This window comes from Schistocerca cancellata, chromosome 9 (genome assembly GCF_023864275.1).
Source record: "Schistocerca cancellata isolate TAMUIC-IGC-003103 chromosome 9, iqSchCanc2.1, whole genome shotgun sequence".
In the NCBI taxonomy this organism is placed as follows: domain Eukaryota; kingdom Metazoa; phylum Arthropoda; class Insecta; order Orthoptera; family Acrididae; genus Schistocerca; species Schistocerca cancellata.
Genome location: NC_064634.1, coordinates 347174127 through 347198979, shown reverse-complemented (window position 1 = coordinate 347198979; position 24853 = coordinate 347174127). Strand labels below are relative to the sequence as shown.

General features: G+C 43.0%; 1 protein-coding gene and 1 non-coding gene across 2 annotated transcripts in view; both read left to right on the top strand.

Moving 5' to 3' along the window:
• Positions 1 to 24853, top strand: part of LOC126100239 (protein still life, isoforms C/SIF type 2) — a 939475-nt gene that overhangs the window by 19222 nt on the left and 895400 nt on the right. The window lies entirely within an intron of this gene.
• On the top strand, positions 11679 to 11753 carry Trnas-cga (transfer RNA serine (anticodon CGA)). The gene has a single exon. It is a non-coding gene; the product is annotated as a tRNA-Ser (tRNA).

Sequence of the window (24853 nt, the reverse complement as noted above, 5' to 3'; positions counted from 1 at the left end):
ATGTATCTTGACTCATTGACGGTAAATGTGTCGCAAGGAACCCAAGATTGCGATACTTCCTTCACATAAAATACGAATTTTACAATCTCTCTCGGGTTTGGTATGCATAGATTAAGAAAAAATTTAATGCTCCGGAAGTATTTCGTGTGATTTGTCTCCTCGTTCTGTACTCTTCAGGAAGGTGACACGCGCATGACTTCAGGTTACTTTCCATTAGGAAAGTGGGTGTACTCAGCGACTGTGATACGTTTTATAAATTATAGAGCGCAGTGGATTTTGAAAATAAGACGTCAAACGCTTTAATGAATTATGGAGCGCAACAATCAGCCGTCTTTTTTTTTTGCAGGTTCTATTTGGCAAATCCAGATTTTGGCTAGTGCCTAGCCATTATCAAAACACAATTTTCTAGTCTCGATGCATGTCAGTTCCCTGTTGTTCGGGCGTCAGTCATAGTTCTTTGAATATTAGCAGTATTTAAATACTAATAGTATTCAAGGAACTGTGACTGACGCCCGAACGACAGCGAACTGTCATGCATTGAGATTAGAAAATACTGTATTGATAATGGCTAGGCACTAGTCGAAATCTGGATTTGCCAAATAAAACCTGAAAAAAAAACGACTGATTGCTGCGCTCCATAGTTCATATAAGCGTTTGACGCCTTATTTTCAAAGTCCACTGTCTCTCAACTGGTGCATAGATCCTTTATATTTGTGGCCATATCTCCAGTAGTTATTTATAATTATTGGAGGTATTTTAAATCTGTCTCTACAACTACAAGAAAATGCGTATTTTTGTCATTCGAACGTGTTTCATTTTATTTAAACAAAACTTCATCAGTGCTTTGTAACGAAATGTATCAACAGTTTGGATTGCTTTACAGTTCGAAAAAAAGTTCGTTAAAGGGCTGTTGATTTTACTTACGGAATTTCCATCCGATTTCCGTTAGCATCAGGATTCGCTGTTTGCTTGCACGCTTTTGAAGTTTTACTCCGTTCTGCGCTGCTGTTTTTACCTAATCGCACACTGATTTACAGAATTATGCATTCCTTTTACAACATCTTGTTGGGAAGATTATTTCGATTACGGTGCAGCAGTTTCGTTGGGAAACGCTCACACATCCTCCATAGAGCCCTAAACTCTCCCCATGTGATCTGAATATTTTTAAAGCCCTGAAGAAAGACATACGTGCCCTTCGATTTGCTTTGCCTGAGTACAATCATAGCTCCGTAGGCAGTCGCAAACATTTTTGCATGAAGGCACTGACCACCTTGTCTCACAGTTGGGTAAAAGTATTAACAGTTCAGTAGATTACTTTTGAAATAATTAAATTGTCGTCTTTCCTTTTGGCTCGTTTTCATTTGATTGTCCCTTAAATATTCAAGAAATACACAGGTGACTGTAGCTCCAATTTATTTTGCCATTAAGTGCAGAAAAAACTCGAAGAGATACCGAGCTAGCCAGAACCTAAGGACAGCAAGAGAAATTCAGACCAGAAACAACTCAATAAATTCATTTTCGTTTTTAGTTTCATTATTTATTTCCGTTTGACATTCTTTATAATTAATTACATGATTTTATATATTCTTTTTATTAAGATAAATTGTATGATTTAATATCTTTATCATTCCACCAATCGAGGTACGAATTTTAAAAAAATTAATAACTTGATCTCTTCTGGCGTTCCTTTCACTGCGATCTATCGTGCTCGCAGCACCGAAACTGTGTTCTTCCACCCACTGGCAGACGGAAGGCGAACGGAGCGGCGATCGTTAGAAGCTATTCGTGGGCAAGACAATAAATACGGTCTCCACCGCTGCAGTGCCGAGAAAAATATAAATTACCAGCACGGTGCTATGTTGTTCCCCTTGAATAGCTCTGTTCCTTCCGCGCCACGCTTTGCATACCGAAATACAGTTACTGACAAATAGCGGCGCCTCGCCTCAGATTTTACGACGCAACTGCAGCCAATACCGCTGATGTGACACGTTTCGAGCGAGTTTGGCTTGCTGAATGACTTACAACAGCTTACTAAATAATATCTAAGTCTACCGAAATTACGGCGATTTTCTGAAAGGAAATTACTCTGATATATTCCTGATTGTGTGATCAGTGTCTTTTGCAACGATTATTTTTACATTATTATTTTGTACTACGTGCATAATCACGGAGTAGGTCACTGTAATACATTTGTCTGATCTTTGTGCTTTCGCTGCACCTTTAATTTGGAGAGGATTAAAGACAATGAATAACTGTTTCGTATACACTTGCGTGTCTGCTGTTACACAAATATTATTATGTTTTTTTCTTAAGCAAACTGCAAATTAAGTAAGTTAGTCAACAGACGCGTTTCGCTTTATTCTCAGCTGGTGGTGATAGCATTTATTGATCCTCTTAAGGTTACGTGCATCAGTTAGTAAAATCAGAACCTTCATAGGATCGCTCTGTCTGTGTCTCCGAATGTTAAATACCATTTTTCTCAGGAACAGATAGATGTATCAGGTTCAAATTTATGTCACCTATTAAGGTTTATGTTCTTTTTGTGGTGTAATAATTTAAAGCTTCTGAGTCAAGGTTCAAAAATAGTTCAAATGGCTCTGAGCACTATGGGACTTATCTTCTGACGTCATCAGTCCCCCAGAACTTAGAACTACTTAAACCTAAATAACCTAAGGACATCACACACATCCATGCCCGAGGCAGGATTCCAGACTGATGCGCCTAAAACCGCTCAGCCATAGCGCCCGGCCTAAGTTATAGTCATTTGTAATAAGAAAATAAAAATATTTTATTACATCTTCAACATCTACATAATTAAGTTGAAGTGGCCTGCTCGCTTCTTATTATACGTCGGGGCTAGTCTGAGGAACTACTGTAGAGGTTTTGATATCGTCTTGGAATTCCCCGGACTGGTATCTCTCCAGTGTCTATATCTACAACAGACAAAAATCGTTCACATCCTGGATACGGAACCCTACGTGCGCGAGTCCTACTAGCAGCTGGCGACTTTCTTCATATGTTTTGAAGACAACGGGTTTTCACCTCATCGGTAGTAGAGGTTGCAGTCTAAAAGCTTTTTTTCGCTTCCAGTACTAACTCATTTAGGCTTCTAGAAGCCCATTTTCCCTTAAATGCACTTGGTTTTATTTTTATAAAACTTCAAAGAAGATGACTTAATGCGCATTTTACTATAATTATATTTGCTTCCACATACGGGGAGTACTGAGCACAAAACTAGTGCAGTACGCTTAAGATACTAAGTAACAATTGTACTTCTGACATAGCTGCTGCTGCGGCCTTACCAAACACAGTCGTTAAATATGAATTTATATTTATCATTATTTGAATTATTCATGATATTGGATGGAAATGAGACACGCCCGGATAGCCGGGCGCGGTAGCACGCTGCTTCCGGGATTAAGGAAGCTGCCAGCTCCGCATCGAATCTGCCCAGCGGATTAACGACGAGACCCGGTGTGTCGGTCAGTCTGGATGTGGTTCTTAGGCGGTTTCCCGCATCCGACTCCGTGCAGATACAGGATAAAGTCACGAAAAAGATGTCTCGATGCAGTTGCGCCCTTTGTGAGGGATCTAGCCTATAAATTAGTTATATAATACAGAATGATGGTTCAAGGCTCTCACTAATGCGTCATTGATCCTTTCTTTGTGAGAGTAATAACCCACTAGTAGCCAATGATATCGTGAAAGACGAAGTGCATGGAAAAATAAAGCTCCACAATTTAGATTTTATGGTAAGTGTACCAGAGCAGTAGACGCCATTGATGAAAATCCAAAAATAATATAAAAAAAGGCAGGTATTGAAATTAATCAGTTATTTCACGGGCTTCAGTGTTTTGGATAAAATCTTGTAATTGGATTTTCAAAACCACTTTGCCTTTTTCCAAAGATTTTCAGTTGATAAATTTTTAATTGATGGCAAGTGCGCACTGCAGCTCTTATTTAACACGTCTCTTCGTTTTTCTGCAGTCTACCTCTCCTTTTGCGTTGCCTAATCACACCATTTCCACAATCTAGTAGCTGGGATCGTAGTCTACCGTCTTTGATGCCCCACGTTCCATTTCCATTTCTCACGTCAACAGGCTTCACCCCCCGGGGCCAGTCCGAAAGATGATAGTAAAATAAACAATAAAATTGAGACCGTAACTGGCGAAACGGTATCAGATCAAAAATACTTGTTGCAGGTGTGGAACAACAGGACGAATTAATAGGTAAGCGTAGTGTACAATAGAAAAATCGTGACTGCTCATTTACATTTCAGATATATCAATTTATAGCGCAGGTATTTTACATGCATTGTTAAGATATCCAGAAAATCTTCAGAGAGCAAGGTCATTCGACCGTTTAAGGCGGTTTCGGTTGACATGCTATGGTTTAAATTATGAGTGACGCATTGCATTATGTTTGGATGTGCACGACAAATCCTGTGACTTTCGAAACAATTGTCGCTGTCAAGCAACAGAATGATTCCGTCCAACAACACTCCTGGGCATTTTGACTTTACGGCGCGTCGCAGTTTCTGCATAGTGTCTTCGCAGCACTGCGGATTGGCTGTGGCTCACTGCTCGAGGAACACGACGAACAGAGGGCCCCTGCAGTCGATGGAGGACACCAAGACATCACGTGATGCCACCATTCTGAGGCCGAGGGCAAACGGCAAAGCTAACAGTGAAAATATCCCACATCTTCCCCACATAAAGATATCTGAAGCTGTGCACACAAGTTCCAGTAAGACATGAGTAGATGTCGGTTTCAGTCGTACGGGGAGGAGCACGAGTGTATGCGGTTGACGATCCAGAAGCGGCCGTCCGCTTTCTACAAAATAGAATTGATTGTGTCTTTCCCAGTGGAATAAGTGTCTTAATATGTGTGGCACTAGTATGTGGTGCTAAATGAATTTTTTTTTTTATGTAAGGAAGATGTCGGAAGATAGCTTTCAACTGCCCATCTCTAATATTGGTAGATGGTCTGTTCGGATGGAGAATTTCTTCCCAACCTTCGCCGAAAAGTTGTCCTGATTAACGTCGTTTTCACGTTTCTGTTAGTAGCATATAACGGTACCTTTGTTTACGGATCTGCGGAATCATGTCGATACCCGGTATTCGATGACTGTGTAGTATTGTAAGGAGTAGTTGGTATCGGAAGAATCGAATGGGCTACTAATTAAATACGAATTAAATAGTATGCAGTATCCATGCAGTATATATGAAAAACGAATGCACTAGTACAAGTTAAATACCATGTGCAGTCTGTAATGAACATATTAGATTTCAGTAATCTAAAGGGTGAACCAAAACTCCACGGACAAACTTTCAGATGTTTTTCAGTGATACCTTCCGAGAATCTTCGTGTAAGGGGGCCAACGGTATCCAGTGGTTAAGTACAGAGCAATAATGTAATTACGATTAATTGGTATTTTTACGGATGTCACGTTTGTTTCTGTGAAAATATCTTCACAACAGTAAAGAAACCGGTAATATGCAATAATCAAAACTTACAACCGACAAGATACAACAATCATGCAAGAACTCCTCAGATGCAAAAGTATGGTGAAGTAGTTGCCGTGCGAGCGCTAACAGCTAACTTCCATTGCATTCAGTTATCCAACACAGAAGTCACATAATGACCAACTGTTCATCAGTGAATGTGTTCGTAGTACTTGCGTGGTACCCCTTATTTGCAGGCAATAGCGCATTTTACTTTTAATAATTTTTTCATAATGTGGGGCCACAGTAATAATATATTTCTTTAAAGCCAGTACCGTCATTAGACTGCAAATGAAAACAGTCTAACGGCGGTACTGACTTCAAAGGCATTTTACTTTATCTGCAGTTTTGCTGTTTCACCTACGTGAAGTGATTGTATGAGCGCTACAGTACGTAAAGAACAAGAGTGGGTGGTAGGTTCCCACACTGGCTAGCAGAGGCTGTAGGCGCTTCCAGAACCAGTGGGATGAGGTGCCGATGCAGAAATCGCTCTCGTTATCAGCAAAGAGATACATAGGGAAAGTACATTTATTCTGGAGCGAATCAAGTATTTGTTAATTAATATTTGCTAATAAAACTTCCCTTTTGCCACTCAGACATTAGAAACAGACATTAAATACTATATTTCAGTAACTTTACAATGCTAGGAAACGTTCATGTTAATAAATAAATGAATAAATTTGGTACAACCGAAGATAATCCATCTTATACGAATTATACCAATTGTATGCTGTAGTTGGCAGTCGTCGATAGGATGCTTTTCAATCTATTCATAAGGTAGACCATGCTCCCGTATCATTAATAATTTGCTTATAATCAGTGTGAACAAGTTAATTTTACGGTGTTTCTTGAATAAACGCACCATAACGTCATCCCATGTAAAAATTATTTGCACGAAAAAATTCTTCCCACATCATTACGTGAAACATAGACGGTAGTATTGGACATTCAGAATCTGACGGCGCTGCTACTGTAGAGTAAGAGGACACAAAACGACGAGAGCATCTCTACATAACAGGTAGGAAGAATTTCTACGCCGAGGCTCACTAAGTCAGTTGAAGGTCGGACTGGCTTAATTATCGCAAAACTCGGGTGGGAAAGTGTGGCCGGTTATACTGTCCGCGCCTTATATTCATCTATCGACTCACCGGATAAACTGAGGCGTTTCTGGAGGTTTAGTACGAGTGGAGGGGCGGGGGGTTTCTTTCGTATTCCCGCGAATCACTGTTGACACTCAACTGACACTGCTGGGAAAAAAACGCTAAACGGAAGCGATCAGTACTGAACGAAAACTTGAAGGCAATGAGTTAAAGAGGGCTTTGTTGTGCACAGTTTTCAGTGGAATACAGATACGAAGCTGACTGGGACAAGAAATCAAATCAAATTCAGTAACTCTGTAACGACCTGCCTGAGACTATTGATCACTTATACCCAAATACCCTGAAGGTATTCCTGAACAACCTCTGAAAGTCTGACGGTGGAGTTCTACTTCCTCTCGTTTATCAGTAGTATCAAGTATGCACCCACTTTCTCGGAAATAAATACTTCTGTTTTAAAGAACAGTTTGCAACAGTACACTGTAATAATGAGATGTATGTGTACAATACAATACATATCACCATTGATGGTTAAAATATCTGGTTTACACAGTGTCTGTATCTTACAATTACAATGTGCTTCAGACACGCATACATGTCTAAACGAACAGACACTGTTCTGACGATTACAGCTGTGGTAAATATCACGAAATTCATTCGCATTTTTCAAATCCGAATTGGCGTCAGCTGTCTCTGGTAGATGAAAAACTGTGCAGGAATGGACTCCTACCTGGATTTACCAGTTATCGCAAGCGGTCGCCGTAACAATTTCGGCTGTGCGTCCACGCTTCCAGGACTGGGAAGCTATACACCACGGAGTCCACAACCCTTATGGTCTCATATTTACGTAAATACAGGGATTGTAACCATCACTGATGTATCCATGCCTCAGTGGGCTAGTGTGGGAATCATGAAATGTGCGATCGTAAGGATTGTGGATACCGTGATATATGGAAATTTGAGTTGGTCCTGGAAGCGTTGAAACGTCGCCTTACAAAAATTATCAATTACTATGCTGGTAAACTTCTGCGTTATTTGATACAAAGACAGCTGAGTAAAACTGAACGTACTCAGGCAGTTCTCTTTTTATTTATTGTGATCATCTCTAAACTGACACACAATATTTGTTTAGCGCAACACAATCTTACTTTCAATAACCCCTACAAAAGAATCGCCCTGACTAACAATATAACAATAACCTATACCTTTCATGAATCACTTACCTCACAAAAATCTTCGTTACTCGAACTACTGCAATACAGCGAGCGACAATACTGCCAACTAAATAAAAGATTCTGACTACTGAAGGCACTAACTACTGACAGGCATAGTTAGCAAATGAAAGATTTTGATAGAGAACAATGCTGTGAAACACATCTCTTCTATAGAAAACGTGCGTAATCGTGATTGAAAGTATATGCACAAAGCTATTGAGAAATTTGTCTGGAATAAACATTATAGAAGTGTCGACACGCCTGCAGCTATTGGTTTCGATGCCGAATATCATATCACATCAGATTCTGCTAGTCCATTCAAAGAGCGGCGTCAAATAATTTAGATAGTTCCGGATGCACTCTGGGAGGCTTAGGCGAGTATGAACGACTCTGTGGTAATGAGAACCCAATGGAGCCGGGAAAGCTGGGACAAGAATGAACCAGCTGCGGGCGCTCGGAACAAATCATGCTGAAAATGCGGCAATCCGTCGCCCGACTTTGGCGCGGCTTACCGAGTGCGAGAAAAGTGAATAGGTTTCCTGAAAGCGCCATTTATCTGGGTGCAGCGGGGAGCGGATTATTCAGCGCGACCGGCCGCTGCGGGGAATCCCCACCTGCCCCGCCGCGCCAGGGGGCAGCACGATCGCTCAGCGCTCCCCACCTGTCGCGTCCGACGTCCCGTCCATTTGTTACAGACACAGACGTAGACGGACCGCGGAGTTCCAGCTCGGCTCGGTGCTTCCCTTTGCGTCTGCGGTCCCTGTCCTGCTTTCAATTCCAATTTCATTACCGGCCGTGGTCGTCCGCATTAATTCCCCTCCAAGACCTCTTCCTTTAAGCGAGCTGAACCTGGAACTCCGAGCGACAAACTTGGAGAGGTTGTTCAGCAGAAATGTCGTTAGAGGGTTTCGGTAGGAGAGAACAGCAAGCGCCGAGATCTTGGTACCACGTGATTAGGCAGTTGTGTTTAAAAGTTTACCGTAGGCTCAAGATCGCGACAATTTTGGTTTCAATACGTACCAAGTAAGTTTATCATGAAACAATTTGTATTAATTTATTAAAATCTATTGACAACGTTGCCTGGAAGAAACTATTCTACATCTACATACATACTCCGCAATCCACCATACGGTGCGTGGCGGAGGGTACCTCGAACCACAGCTAGCATCTTCTCTCCCTGTTCCACTCCCAAACAGAGCGAAAGAAAAATGACTGCCTATATGCCTCTGTACGAGCCCTAATCTCTCTTATCTTATCTTTGTGGTCTTTCCGCGAAATATAAGTTGGCGGCAGTAAAATTGTTCTGCAGTCAGCCTCAAATGCTGGTTCTCTAAATTTCTTCAGTAGCGATTCATGAAAAGAACGCCTCTTTTCCTCCAGAGACTCCCACCCGAGTTCCTGAAGATTTCCGTAACACTCGCGTGATTGTCAAACCTACCAGTAACAAATCTAGCAGCCCGCCTCTGAATTGCTTCCATGTCCTCCCTCAATCCGACCTGATAGAGATCCCAAACGCTCGAGCAGTACTCACGAATAGGTAGTATTAGTGTTTTATAAGCGGTCTCCTTTACAGATGAACCACATCTTCCCAAAATTCTACCAATGAACCTAAGACGACTATCCGCCTTCCCCACAACTGCCACTACATGCTTGTCCCACTTCATATCGCTCTGCAATGTTACGCCCAAATATTTAATCTACGTGACTGTGTCAAGCGCTACCCTACTAATGGAGTATTCAATCATTACGGGATTCTTTTTCCTATTCATCTGCATTAATTTACATTTATCTATATTTAGAGTTAGCTGCCATTCTTTGCACCAATCACAAATCCTGTCCAAGTCATCTTGTATCCTCCTACAGTCACTCAACGACGACTCCTTCCCGTGCACCACAACATCATCAGCAAACAGTCGCACATTGCAATCCACCCTATCCAAAAGACAGAAAAAAAATGTCTTGTGGCTAGGGCCTCCCGTCGGGTAGACCGTTCGCCGTCTGCAAGTCTTTCGATTTGACGCCACTTCGGCGACTTGCTCGTCGATGTAGATAGAAAACAACAGCGGACCTACCACACTTCCCTTGGGCACTCCAGATGGTACCCTCACCTCCGATGAACACTCACCATCGAGGACAACGTACTGGGTTCCATTACTTAAGTCTTCGAGCCACTCACGTATTTGGGAACCAATCCCATATGCTTGTACCTTACTTAGGAGCCTGCAGTGGGGCACCGAGTCAAACGCTTTCAGTTCTGAAGATGTTGCTGTTCGTACAGATACCTCTTAGTCGACCTCATTTATTATTGTACCTGGAAGTGAGGATGTTCGGCCAGCTTTCCGTGAGTCAGCGCATAATCGTGGTCTACAGTATATGCACGACTGACCTGAAAGCATTGGCGTGCGATCCATTTTCTTTAGTCCCCTCTATACTTGTTTACTGTAACTTTACCGTTGCTTCCAGTAACGGCCCAGTGCAGTAATATCGTGGTTGAGTAGTAGCTGTCTAAGCAAGAACACTACATGAGACGCAATGAACACTGTATAGTCCGCTACTATGTAGATGCTGATTCACTCAATATTGAACAGATGGCTACAGTTGAACACAGGCGTAATGACAAAGTGATTCAGTTGCAGCGCGCTGCCGGCCTTTGTGGCAGAGTGGTTCTAGGCGCTTTAGTCTGAAACCGCGCTGCTACTACGGTCGCAGGTTCGGATCCTGCCTCGGGCATGGACGTGTGCGATGTCCTTAGGTTAGTTAGGTTTAAGTAGTTCTAAGCATAGCGGACTGATGACCTCAGATGTTGTCCCATAGTGCTTGGAGCCATTTGATTGCAGTGCGCCGGCTGTAGCAAGTATATTAGGTTCGCCTATTTTGTCACGCGAAATGCGTTAAACACTAATGTCTCCCATACAAAGCTTTTAATTTATGTACGAGACTTTTTCACTGGATTCAGATAGCCAGAGGCTACTACGAAGTGTATATTCCTGCCAGGACCCTCTGTCTGCTGCACAGGGCAATTCATTAAAGCCTAACCTCCTTTTTGGAAGAGCCCGCAGCGACCAGTGAAATGGAGAGGGCGAACGCTGCCCTGTTTTCCGGGCAAAGTGCCAACCCGACCGCACGCCACGCTGAAGAGACACGTTCATATATTACTAATGAATTAATGGTTTCACAAAATAATTACATCATGGATACAAACTTATATGCAGACTTTCATCGTATTTATCATGCTTCCAAAACCACAGAGCAGTGCTATGCCACTGATGTTAACTGAAGGCAACTATGGTTGCTAAATGCAGTTAAGAGCATCGTTCTTTTTCTCTACCTCTCTATCATGAAATACGCCTCTGTGTCTGTTCTGCGCACCAGCCCATCCACCCACACATCCACCCACCGACACACAATATGAATTAAACTGACGTCAGCAGCTAACTCGTATGTCGATACACCATCCAGTTTCAGGCGATAATTATTGTATTTAAATCCTAGCTACTTTACTTTTAAAACTTGAGAGGCAATGCACGTTCATCGACGATTTTCTTCCTAACATAATACTGTAATACTATTTACATGCTACAGTAAGGGCTAAAATCAGTAATTCATTTTCCGGTACAAGGACTACAATACACTGATAAGCCAAAACATTATAACCACTTCCAGAATGAGATTTTCACTCCACTGCAGAGTGAAAACCTCATTCTGGAAACATCCCCCAGGCTGTGGCTAAGCCATGTCTCCGCAATATCCTTTCTTTCAGGAGCGCTAGTTCTGCAAGGTTCGCAGGAGAGCTTCTGTAATGTTTGGAAGGTAGGAGACGAAGTGCTGGCAGAAGTAAAGCTGTGAGGACGGGGCGTGAGTCGTGCTTGGATAGCTCAGTTGGTAGAGCACTTGCCCGCGAAAGGCAAAGGTCCCGAGTTCGAGTCTCGGTCCGGCACACAGTTTTAATCTGCCAGGAAGTTTCATTATGACCATTTACTTAAAAGTATGGTGGTCCACGTCTGGATCGCAGTTCAGCAGTGATTCTGCATGGCATGGATTCAACAAGTATTTGATTGGTTCCCGTAATTTGCGGGCTGTTGGTTGGTGGCCGCGGAGCTGGCTCCCGACACCGTCCCAGTTGGGTTTCATCGGATTCAAATAAGCCGAATTTGATGGCCAAGACATCAACGTGAGTTCACTATCATGCTCCGCAAATCATTGCAGATCGATTCTGGCCTTGTGACATGAAGAGTTATCCTGCTGGAAGATGCCACCCCTTTTGAAGAAGACATCAAGCATAAGGGGCTACAGGTGGTCCCTAATGATGTTCATATAGTCCTCAGCCGTCATGATGGCTTCGATTACTACAGCAAGCCCAAATGAATGGTCCCCATAACATAATACTGCTCCCACCGCACTGCGACCTGGCGGATGACAGCGTATCTGGACACTACCATCAGCTTGGTTTAACAATAAACGGCCAGGCGACACGATTCCACTGTTCCGCGATCCAATCTCGATGATTTCGTGCCCACTGTAATCGCAACACGATGTTATTGCGATAACATGGGAACACGCAGCGCCCCTCTGCTGCGGGACACCACGTTAAACAGTGTGCACTGAAAGGTGTGCTCCGAAATACACTATTGTCCATTAAAATTGCTACACCACGATGACGTGCTACAGACATGAAATTTAACAGACAGGAAGACGATGCTGTGATATGCAAATGATTACCTTTTCAGAGCATTCACACAAGGTTGGCGCCTGTGGTGACACCTACAACGTGTTGACATGAGGAAAGTTTCCAACCGATTTCTCATACACAAACAGCAGCTGACCGGCGTTGCCTGGTGAAACGTTGTTGTGATGCCTCGTGTAAGGAGGAGAAACGCGTACCAACACGTTTCCGACTTTGATGAAGGTCTGATTGTAGCATATCGCGATTGCGGTTTATCGTATCGCGACATTGCTGCTCGCGTTGGTCGAGATCTAATGACTGTTTGCAGAATATGGAATCGGTGGGTTCAGGAGGGTAATACGGAACGCCGTGCTGGATCCCAACGGCCTCGTATCACTAGCAGTCGAGATGACAGGCATCTTATCCGCATGGCTGTAACGGATCGTGCAGCCACGTCTCGATCCCTGAGTCAACAGATGGGGACGTTTGCAAGACAGCAACCATTTGCACGAACGGTTCGACAACGTTTGCAGCAGCATGGACTATCAGCTCGTAGACCATGGCTGCGGTTACCCTTGACGCTGCATCACAGACAGGAGCCCCTGTGATGGTGAACTCGACGACTAACTTGGGTGCACGCACGAATGGCAAAACGTCATTATTTCGGATGAATCAAGGTTCTGTTTACAGCATCATGACGGTCGCATCCGTGCTTGGCGACTTCGCGGTGAACGCACATTGGAAGCGTGTATTCGTCATCGCCGTACTGGAGCATCACCCGGCGTGATGGTACGGGGTGCCATTGGTTACACGTCTCGGTCACCTTTTGTTCTCATTGACGGCACTTTGAACATTGGACGTTACATTTCAGATGTGTTACGACCCGTCCCTCTCCCTTTATTCGATCCCTGCGAAACCCTACATTTCAGCAGGATAATGCACGACCGCATGTTGCAGGTCCTGTACGGGGCTTTCTGGATACAGAAAATCCTCGATTGCTGCCCTGGCCAGCACACTCTTCAGATCTCTCACCAACTGTAAACGTCTGGTCAATGGTGGCCGAGCAACTGGCTCGTCACAATACGCCAGTCACTACTCTTGTTTTATCGTGTTGAAGCTGCATGGGCAGCTGTACCTGTACACGCCATCCACGCTCTGTTTGACTCAATGCCCAGGCGTATCAAGGCCGTTATTACGGCCAGAGGTGGTTGTTCTGGGTAGTGATTTCTCAGGATCTATGCACCCAAATTGCGTGAAAATGTATTCACATGTCAGTTCTGGTATAATATATTTATCCAATGAATACCCGTTTATCATCTGCATTTCTTCTTGGTGTATCAATTTTAATGGCCAGTAGTGTATATGCGCCTGCGCCAGCACTATTGTATTTTGTCATCAGATCTGCCACAGATAGCCGCCTATTCTACTTAAAGAACGGGCAAATCTCCATCCCTACGTTCTGTGATAAAGTCTCGACGTTCACGTTCTTGTTGTCTACTCGTAGTTATAGCGTTCTTAAACCACTTTCCGTAGATGCTCACTACAGTAGCACGTAGTTTCGCCGTATCCGAAACGGTCACTCCAGGGCAATGGACCACAACAATCAGATTTTGTCAAAGTCGCTCCAGTCGGCGGATTTCCGCATTTAAGCCACTTATCGTAACTGGAATGATTCCTCCTTCATCTCTGTTCCGCTCGTGTACTTCCCTTTCCCTTACCGCGTCACGTGCCCTGTGCGCCACCAGGCTTCATACAACACCGCAGTGAGCAGTGGTCGTAATGTTTTGCCTCATAAGTGTATAAGGAACGATCAAAAAGTTTCGGTTTGAAAGTCATACAGTCCAGAATTGCTATTCCAATCAAGCAAAACCTCCATGGCCATTTTGTCAATCATCCAACCGAGGTACTACGGTGAAAGTACCCGTTGGTAGGACACTTTGTCTTGCTGCGAAGGAAAAACCTAACTACCTGCTGCACATCCTCATCCGATAGGAATCGTTGACACATAAAGGCCTTTTTTAAGGGACCGAAGGTGACATAGTCGCATAGAGAGAGATCAGGACTACAGGGCGGTTACTCGAGTGTCTGCCCTTGAGTTGGCGTAATTTCAGCGTTGCAACATTTGGGGACGTGCGTTATCATGACCCAGCAGCACTCGCTGGCGAGTTGGTTTTCGACAGGCATGCTGCCTTACACACCTTCTTCATTCTTCTATGGATGTCGACCGGTGTTTATCTTTCGGCAGCCACGGAAAGAATAATAACACGTTGGTCGTATAAGAACGTATTAGGTAATAACGTCGGAGTATTTCACGTTTCCGCATTTACCGCACGAAAGTCGGAAAGACACAACTGCCACATTAATCAAATGGTTCAAATGGCTCTGAACACTATGGGACTTAACTTCTGAAGTCATCAGTCCCTTAGAACTTAGAACTACTTAAACCTAACTAACATAAGGTCATCACACACATCCATGCCCGAGGCAGGACTCGAACCTGCGACCGCAGCGGTTGCGCGGTTCCTGACTGTAGCGCCTAGAACCGTTCAGCACTCCGGCCGGCTCCACGTTAATCCCTTGCCTACATGTCGGGGCTCATGTAACAGAAATTTTTTAATCGCTACTTATACAAACAGTTGTCCCCATTAAAATGATTAGAAACGGAACGAGAGTTGATAAATATCTTCGTGTGTTCTGCGAGATTAATGATGGTTGTTTTAAAGAAACGTCCTCATATACATCAAGAAATTTTTAATAATTACTGTCAAGTAAAGCACGTTTCATATACAAGCTAGGGAATGTTATATCTCACTCATAGTGTAGCAAAATTTGCTTCTCTTGGGAAAACTCAAGTTCTACACGATCCGAGGGAACAAAAATGAATACAAATGTTGATAGAAACTAAAGACCTCTCCTGTGTCTCTAATTTCAGTCTATTCTCTCTACGCACTGTCTATCTCTCGATCAGTAGCCACTTCGTTAATCTTAATGCGGATTACTACAGGAAAACTAACCTAAACATGAGTGTCATACACTGTAATAGTCGCGATGGATAATGAATTGTGGAAGAAGTAGCAAAAGAAGAGAATGAAGCATTTGAGTTCTACTGTTACAGAAAGACGTTGAAAGTTAAGTTGGCTGGAAAGGGAGAAACGAGTTGCTTCGCAAATATCAGAAAAATCGATAGACAACACAATTTCCTATGGTAATTGTAATTAAAGTTTGGCTTAAATGTTTTAAAAAATTGTTAAAAGAAACTGTGAGAGGGTTTGTGTGAAAAATTCTAAGCAGAAGTTGTAATAGGAAGGTAGCGCAGCAGGGAATAACTTCCATGAAACTAGAGGGAGTCGTATAGGGCTAAGGGCTTAAAATGTAAGGAAATACAGATATTGCAGTAAGTGCAACAAGTAATTCAGGATGTTAGAGGTACTCTGAGATGGAAATTGTGCAGGAGAGCAAATTGTAACGGGTTACATCCAACCAGTCGGAAGACAGATGACCCATCAAAAAATAAAAAAAATAAAAAAACACGATTATTTTAAAAGAGCATAAACAATTATTTATTTATTTATTTATGCATTTATTTTACCTGGCAAGATTAGGGCCTTCAGGCCCTCTCTTACACCTAACCAGGCATACTCAGATTCAACAAATTTCAGTTTCTATAGAACATTAAGGGCATATAACATGTTATACAGTATTAATGTTAAAGAAAAAAAATAGAGATTATAAAAGTAGTACAATGATAATTATAACAATCAAAAAATAATTATAACAATCAAGAATAATAATAATAATAATAATAATAATGACTATGTATATGAAAGTAAACATATTTTTCTTTTATGAATGTCAGTCCTATTGCTAGTTGGGAATTTTCTCGTTATATTCTCGCAGCTTGTGAGTTATTCTCATCAAGCAGAGACATAAGACGATAGAATGGGGTGAAAGAGATGTAGAAGAGGTAGATAGGTTAGAGGAAGAGAAATAGAATGGTAAAATTCGAAGCTATGATGGAGAGGAGAAAGAAAAAGATGAGAGGGGCACAACAATGGTGGCTATACCGTCCCTAATGTGTAAGTCTTGAGTTCCATCTTGAATGTTAAGTGGTTCTGAATAAGACGCAGATCACAGGGGAGCGCGTTCCATAGTCGTATGGCTGAGATGGAAAATGAGATGGAGAAAGATTTTGTGTTATGTAAAGGTACAGCCAAGATGCTAGACGTATCCGATCTGGTATTGCGGTTGTGGAATGATGATAGGTGTTTAATGTGAGAAGATAAGTATTGGGGGCACCAGTGGCTAAGAAATCGATGAAGTAAGCACATCGTGTGGAGATCGCGTGCCTTATGTGGGCGTATCCAACCTAGCTGGGAGTATGAAGGACTGATATGATCAAACAACCGTATATTGCATACGTATCTAACGCAAGCATTCATCACTAGCTCGAGGCATCTCGAATTTTCACTATTTGTGCCGTGTTGAACTACATCACAGTAGTAAAGATTAGGCAAGACTAGTGTTTGGACTAATTTTTGTTTAACATGGGTTGGAAATATTTTTCTAAATTTTTGAATTGCATGTAGGGAGGAGAGCGATTTCCGGCAAGCTGTGACTGTTTGTTCTTCCCAGTTTAGGTGTTCATCCAAGATTATTCCAAGGTCTTTTACTGTTTTTTGGTATGGTAGTTGGGTACCATTGAGGAGTATTTGAGGGACTGTTTCGCGAAAGTACCGACTGATTAACTTTGGATGAGATATAAGTATGACCTGGGATTTCTTGGGGTTTAGTTTCAGACCTAGGTTCTGTGCCCATCGAGAAACAGAGCAAAGATCTGCGTTCATACTCGCTACTGCGTCAGCAATGTTCTTGGGGCTTGCACTTATGTACAGTTGGGTGTCGTCGGCATATAGATGGTAGTTGCAGGAGTGAATCACTGGAGAAATATCATTAATGTACAGTGAGAAGAGTAATGGACCAAGGACGGAGCCTTGGGGAACTCCAGAGCGCACGTTTTTCCATGATGACTTTTCCGACCCACAAATGACTTGTTGACTTCTGTTTTTGAGGTAGCTGTCGAACCAGTGTATTGCGCTGTTTGAGAAATTCAGCTGCTTCATTTTAATTAGTAATATATCAAAGTCAACTGTATCAAAAGCCTTGCTAAAGTCAAGCAGTGTTAGGATGGTAGCTTCACGTCTGTCCATAGCATGTTTAATGTCATCAGTTACTTTGATTAATGCAGTTGCTGTACTATGGTGCTTTCGAAAGCCTGACTGATATTTGTCGTGGATGTTATGAGTTTTGAGGTAATGCGTCAGCTGTTCATGGACGATGTATTCTAGGGCTTTAGATATTGCAGGTAGTATGCTGATCGGCCTGTAGTCACCTGGCGACTTAGGGTTGTCAGTCTTGGGTATAGGTTGAATTAAACTTTGCTTCCACTCAGTAGGATATGTACTACTGACAAGAGACAGGTTGAAGATGTCTGTGATAACTGGAGTAATAGTGTTTACGACGTTCTTAATCATGCCAATGCTCACTCCATCATTTCCTACTGCCTCTGAAGAGATTTTCATAATTGCCTTGTGTACTGTGCCGGTAGTGACATGTTTTAGGAAAAACTTGTCTCTCGAGAGATTGATATTTTGGGGCTGGTAATTTGTCGCTGCGTGGCAGTTTACAGCTGTTGAGAAGAAATCGTTTAATTCTTCTGCAGACGCTTGATAAACAGCGTCAGATCTTCGCTTCCCTATACCGAAACTGCGCAGCTTTTTCCACAGTGCAGCAGGTTTTGATATGCCGCATACGACAGAGCGGGCATGTCTGATTTTGGCATTCCTCACGCTTTGCTTGGTTCTATTTCGGAGTTTCCTATAAGCTTCGTACGCCTCGGGAGTTGGGTTATGCTTGAAGGCCCTATGTGCAGCATCACGTTTATTCATTAACTGGCGTAATGCAGTGGTGAGCCACGGAGCGGGAGCTCTCTTTACCTTGACAGTGCGTTGAGGAGCATGTTTATCATACAGTGCAATAATTTTGCGACATAATTCCCGAATTTTTCCGTCTAAAGTCGGTTCATTGCTTATATCATGCCAAGGGATGTCTGAGCAATCCTTTTGAAGAGCGTCATGGTTAACATTTTTTAGGTTTCTGTAGGTTACCAGGTGAGATTTTTCTTTGGTAGTATGTACTGAATAATTTAAGAATATCACGTCGTGAGCAGAGAGTCCTGGAGCGGATGTCTGATTGGCGCGAATTATTTTATCTGGTCGCTTTGTTGCTATTATATCTATGAGTGTATGGCTGTGTGGCGTGTGATGAGTTGGGTCCAGCGGTGTTAAACTCGTATCATTGGAGTGGAACAGTCTCCTTAGTTTTTCTGCAGAGGGAGATTTTAACTGTAAGTCGATGTTTGTGTCGCCCATAATGATTATGTGTTCATACAGTGTCACGAGCGAGGACAGGGCAGACTGAAAGGAGGACATAGCACCGACGTTTGGAGGTTTATAGATTACTCCACTTAGCAGTTTCTGATTTGATGTATTTATTTCGAAAAACAAGAACTCTGCTTCTCCTTCGCCCTTTGCATCCGATGTGCATAGTATAGTAGGTCTCAGATCAGAGCGAACATAGGCACCCACACCACCCCCGCGTCGTGTTTCACGATCTGCCCTTAGGAGAGAGTAACCAGTGATTCGGATAGCGTCGGAAGAAATGTTTGGTTTCAACCAAGTTTCAGAGACGAGGATGACATGGAACAGCGATTGGCCGAACAGGTCACAGAACTCGTCGAAGTGAGCCGTTAGCGACTGGGCGTTCGCGTGGGCCACAAAGAGCCCGCCGCCGGAACCGGTCCGTCCCATTGTGGCCGCCTGTAGGACCGAGCGCGCTCCGTCTACCTGCTGGCCGGAAGAGGGACAAAAGCTGGATTTCGCGGGGGAAGACATATTTACAGGTGTATCCAAGGTCGTGACTGACTCAAGCGTCTGTGGGCTAAAGATGAAAGACAAGCTGGAGGTATCGGAGAAGGGAGCGAAAAGAAAGATGGAAAGTGGCAGTAGTGGTTACGAAAAAGATAATAGTAGTAGTAGTGGTAGTGACGAGGATGAAAATAACAGATATAGAAAGGCGGTTTTAAGGAGATTCCTGTTAATGGAGAATGTTAATTCCCGTTTGACTGACAATATGAATATACATGAGCACTTATGATAGACAAATGAAGAACCAATATTTATGTGAAACAATTGACTGATTTTAAATAGAGTACTTATGGTACTTATAGAAATAACGAAGCAATATTTACGTAAAAAAATGAAAAGAAAGAATAAAAATTAACTTATATTAGACAGAGTACAATATGAGACTTTGTGTCTCGCGAGATTTCGCTCAGTCTTTCAGTTCGGACATGTTCGTCACCGTTTTCCTCCCTCCTTCCGTCTTGACTACGATCCTGCCATCCTGGGTCCATACATTTTGAAGGCCGAACTGTGTGATCGCAGTGTTCAAAACTTTTAGTCTTTCGCGCGTCAGATCTTCCCTCAGGGTAACCCCACTCTTGGCGAGTTTTCTTTTCTGGGCAAACACTTCAGCTCTTTTCCGGTATGATACAAATTTAATTATTATGGGCCTGGGTTTCATCGCACCTGGTATCCTGCGCCCAACACGGTGGCTTCTGTCAATATCGGCCACGCCGATCTGCACGCCAAGTTTCTCACGCACAAGGCTAATGGCCAGGTCGTCGGTGTTTTCACGATCGTTTTCAGCTACCCCGAACAAGCACAAGCTGCTCCTTCGCTGATACTGCTCAATTTCATCGGTGGCCGCAGACAGTTTAGCTTCTAGGTCGGCGGCTTTTTTCTCTTGTGCGGCCAGGGACTTTTTAAGAGACTGGATTTCGGTGCTGTTGCGCCCGACAGACTCTTGCAGTTTGTCCATGACCGCGGCCGTCACAGAGTCCGTGATGGACTGCACGATTACGTCTAGCGTGTCTTTACTGTGCAGCGCCGCACTCACCTGGGACCGGACGAGCTCCCCGATGTCGGGAAGCGAGGCCTCACCTGCCGCCGGAGAGCGGGCGTCCGCGCTGCCTGCGCCCCTGTAGCCTCGCCTGCTGCCGCTTACTCGTGCTCTTCCCATTTTTCACTCACTTATCACTTATCACTTGTGGTAATCAACGGAGAACAACACACCACGGCAAGTAAAACTTGTTTAGTCGGATGCACACGTTGTGGACTGCCGCACTTCTCTGTAACACCTTCAATGAGCGGAAAAACTCGCGAGCCAACGAAACGCGCGTCACTCAGTGGCCGCCATCTTGGTTTTTTGTGATTTATCCCCGAGGTATAGTTCACAGCAAAAAGCATTCTCAATTCTCGTAATAAACGAGTTGTGACACTCTGAAATAACCAATTTATTACTGAACTTCAAATACGAAACAGGCATTGCTATGTATCGTGTACTGCAAATAAGATCGTTACAGGTTTTGTTCATGATTAGTTCATCTTCAGGCGATAGTGCACTGCTATACTTAGAAATATTTTGTTACTGATAGCGAGATGGTTGTTCATACCGGCAGTCTTCTATCGGCTGCGCTGGTTTGTAGTGGTTCACCCCTGTGCATCAAATGTTCCTAGAAAGGACAATTCTTCCTTCTAGGTGTAACATCAAACTGTAACAAAAAATCGCACTCCTACTAGTGACCAACGCCTTTCTGTGGGTACTACGTTATTTCCGTAACTCTGAACGACTAACACCTATGGTTGTGATGAAATGATAATTAAATTAAGACCCTACGCTGGCGACAGGCCTTGATTTACATCAGCAGGGACAGTTGAAAATGTGTGCCTCGACCGGGACCTCCTGCTTACATGGCAGACGCTCTATCCATCTGAGCCACCGAGGGCATTCCCCGTGAGACCCACATTCCCATCTTAATATCCACACGCTACATTCGTAGTGCCCCTGCCTGTTACACCCATTACTCGCGTCAGACAATCTTATCGAGTCCCGTAAGAGTTCGGGCAACACGTGTGCATCCGTATAGAAGAATAAGGTGAATGGCCGGTTAGCCTGAACTATATGAAGATGATATCTGTTCTTTGCCGAAAGAACAGATACCATCTTCATATGGTTGTGATGGTTTACGTGGTGCTGTATGGAAACAGTTTTCTTTCGGCAATCAGCCTACATGAATTTCACTAATTATTAAGCTGAAATTTTTAAACAATCCGGCTGCCCTAGAGATAAACAGTATCTGAAACCGTTTGGACATTTTAACATTTTAGTCGTCCTTTGACTCGTTTGAAGTTTGTTGTTCTTTTCGTATCTTGCTCTCACATTTTCATCTCTCCGCCGTTAATATCCTGTTCACGTCTGTTTTGCGTATTTTAGTATTTGTTTGCCCCGCTAGTTTTGTTTCTGCTGTTCCTTCAAGGACCAAGTTAAATTATTCCCGTATGTGATAGCACATGTTCCACTAATGTGTCCTCCTACTGCTTAGGATCTCAGATGGACTTCTTTACTCACCTATTCGTACTTTGTTTAATTTATGATTTTTGATGAAATAGACTCTACCCATAAGACTGATTTTTTGAGTAATCATCTATTCGAATGATTTGTACGACAGTGGGTATTAAATATTTGCATCGATCTTTCCATTAGCTGGCGGCTAACGCTCGTGCATGCAGGGTGGTTATCCCGTAATAATGTAGAATGTACTATGGACTTTTCAGTAGGCATGTATGTATGCGACGGCACTGAGAACACCTTCGCAGACGTACCCTACATTGAAATCTCGGAAGAATTTTAACTTTCCTCATTAAACAGTCCATGAATAATTTGATTACGCATATCAGTGCTGCGTCGCATCCTTAATTCTCTCTCTCTCTCTCTCTCTCTCTCTCTCTCTCTCTCTCTCTCTCTCTGCACACTCATGCAGTTGCGGATAATATCTGAGACAAAGCTTTTATTCACCAGCAGTAGTAGGAAACTGCCTGGCGCCAAAACCGGATAAAATAAGAGTTGCAGGAAGAGATTAGCGGTCTCATCCTTTTGTTCAGCGCGGACGCAGAATCTGGCAGGCTGGGCGCGGGCACTATATAGCGGACTGGTTGGAAAACAGAGAACAATGGGCAAGTAATTCGGCGAACGGCCAACGCGCCTGGTGGAGCTGGGAGAGGCTTACGGGGTGGTGGGCACTGCTAGCGGCGGCCATCGGAATGCAGTGTGCCGGCTGGACTGCGTTGGCGGGAGGCGGAGCACAAGAAAGGCGCAAGCCGGCGCCAGAGGACCGAGACCAGGGACCCAGGCGCGAGCGTCCGCGTCCGGCGCCTCATTAATAACTCAGGGCCGCGCCGGATACACAGGCAGCCCAAGCTGCACTGCAGCAACGCGGGTTGTCACCATTGCAGGCGCCAGACGCGTGTCTCAGTTGAGACGGATCCTGGCCGTTTTACAAGGGGCCTTACAGATTTCGATTTTCTTTCTACTTATAGCATAACAAGCTAAGTGCTCGGAATTCAGCTTGCTAAAGCTGTACGGTGCAATTTTCTAAAACAAAGATCCCTTTCCGAGATCGGAAAATAACAGAGCGTTTTCAAGTACAAAACTTTTCGATCTTATTAACACGTTAGATTCTAAAAGTCAACGTCTTGGTTACATGCTGTTATTAAAATTGCAGACATCATCAGACCTAAAAATTACTGTAGGCAGACGTACTTAGGCCTACATTGCAAAAATGAAAATTGTCTGCGTATATTCGAACAGCGTAGCTCAGAAGGGGCCTACGAGGAGCTGCAGTGATTTTTAGACCAGATGTTGGCTGCAAATTCGAAATCGGTTGTCAGTTGCAATAAAATAACATGTGATCAAGACAGTGACTTTTATAATCTAATCCAATACAAAGGCCACCAGTCTCTTCCACAGATCCAAATGACATTTCCCGTCTTATTAACACACTTACTAGTACCGTAGTGCGTACCTTAATAATTGTAAAGTTGATGATTCGAATCTTATGAGTAGCAATTCATTATTTTTACTTAAATTCCGTACGTATTAAAAATTGGAAATGTTAATTAACAATCACTGAATCGCAACTTTTACAATATCAAAAATTTTCGTCCAATTTCATATTACAAGTAGCACAAAAACGCTAGTATTCACAATAAACTAAAATTTGGCACAAAAATGTGGAACTTCAAATAGAAAATAAAATTCTTTCTTATATCTAGGGATTAAACCGCATTACTGACGTACATAACATTTTCTTTTTAGAATAAGGCATTTCGTATGTCTATCAATTTTGATATAGTTTCTTGCAATTAATAATTAAAAATAGAAAAATGCTGTTTTTATTAAAAGCTCGCGTGTTTGTATGATTGCTAGGCATGTACGCTACGCACTCGACTACCAGGCTGGAAATGTTTTGCAGTTTACAGTGGTCGGAAGAATAGATTTTTTCGAGACTGTTGATCTTTTTTTTCTATTTTTAGAACTGCATCGTACTGCTTGATAAAATTAATGTCAAGAAAGATCCTACAAGTCTGAAGAAAAGCAAGGAGAGCCAGTTCGTAAGCTGTCCACATTGTATGGAATTCGTTGAGGTTGGCGAAACTGCACTACGGAACTTCATCTTTAGTGACGTTTTTATGTCAATGTTCACGGGAAGGATCCCTAACCAATCTACCCCTTTCTATTTGGCCAACTAGGGACTGCGTGACAGTTTCATTTCCTCCCCACTTTCTCTTTCCTTTTATTCTAATATTTTGTCATTTTTTTCACGATATGTGTCTTTCCTTTCTTTAGACAACATTTTCTCTTGTACCTTATACTTTTGAATCCTTCTAAATTTATCACTCGTCTTCTGAATACATCTCATTTTTCCGCTTTTTCTGGATTTAACTAGTGTATTTCTAAGTTAACTTTTTGCATGCAGCCTGTGGTCAATTTCTTTTTTTTTTCCAGAGGTATTTGAGGATCTGGTTTGTCGACCTACTGTTACACATCATGTATAAGTGTCGAAAACATCAGTCTCCTTTTCCCTACTTTTTCTATTATTTCTAAAAATTTTGATATATTTTCATTGTTTCTAATTTTCCAGACTAAAATTTTGCCCATGAATCTTCTGTATAATATTTCTATGTTTGAATGTTAATATAAATTTTTTAAGGCTTTCGTGGCCCCTTGTTGACAAACTGCCTATTGGCTTCTGTCTCGGGTTCTTCGACCGACGTTCACCTAATGATTTTTCTGACGTTTCGCCAGCACGAGTGGCTGGCATTGTCAAAGCTTCACCCTCCATTGCCGGTGGTGAACTGGAGCCGAGCTCGCGGCCGCAGACTATATGTACCTGGCGCGCCAACGTCCGGCGCCTTC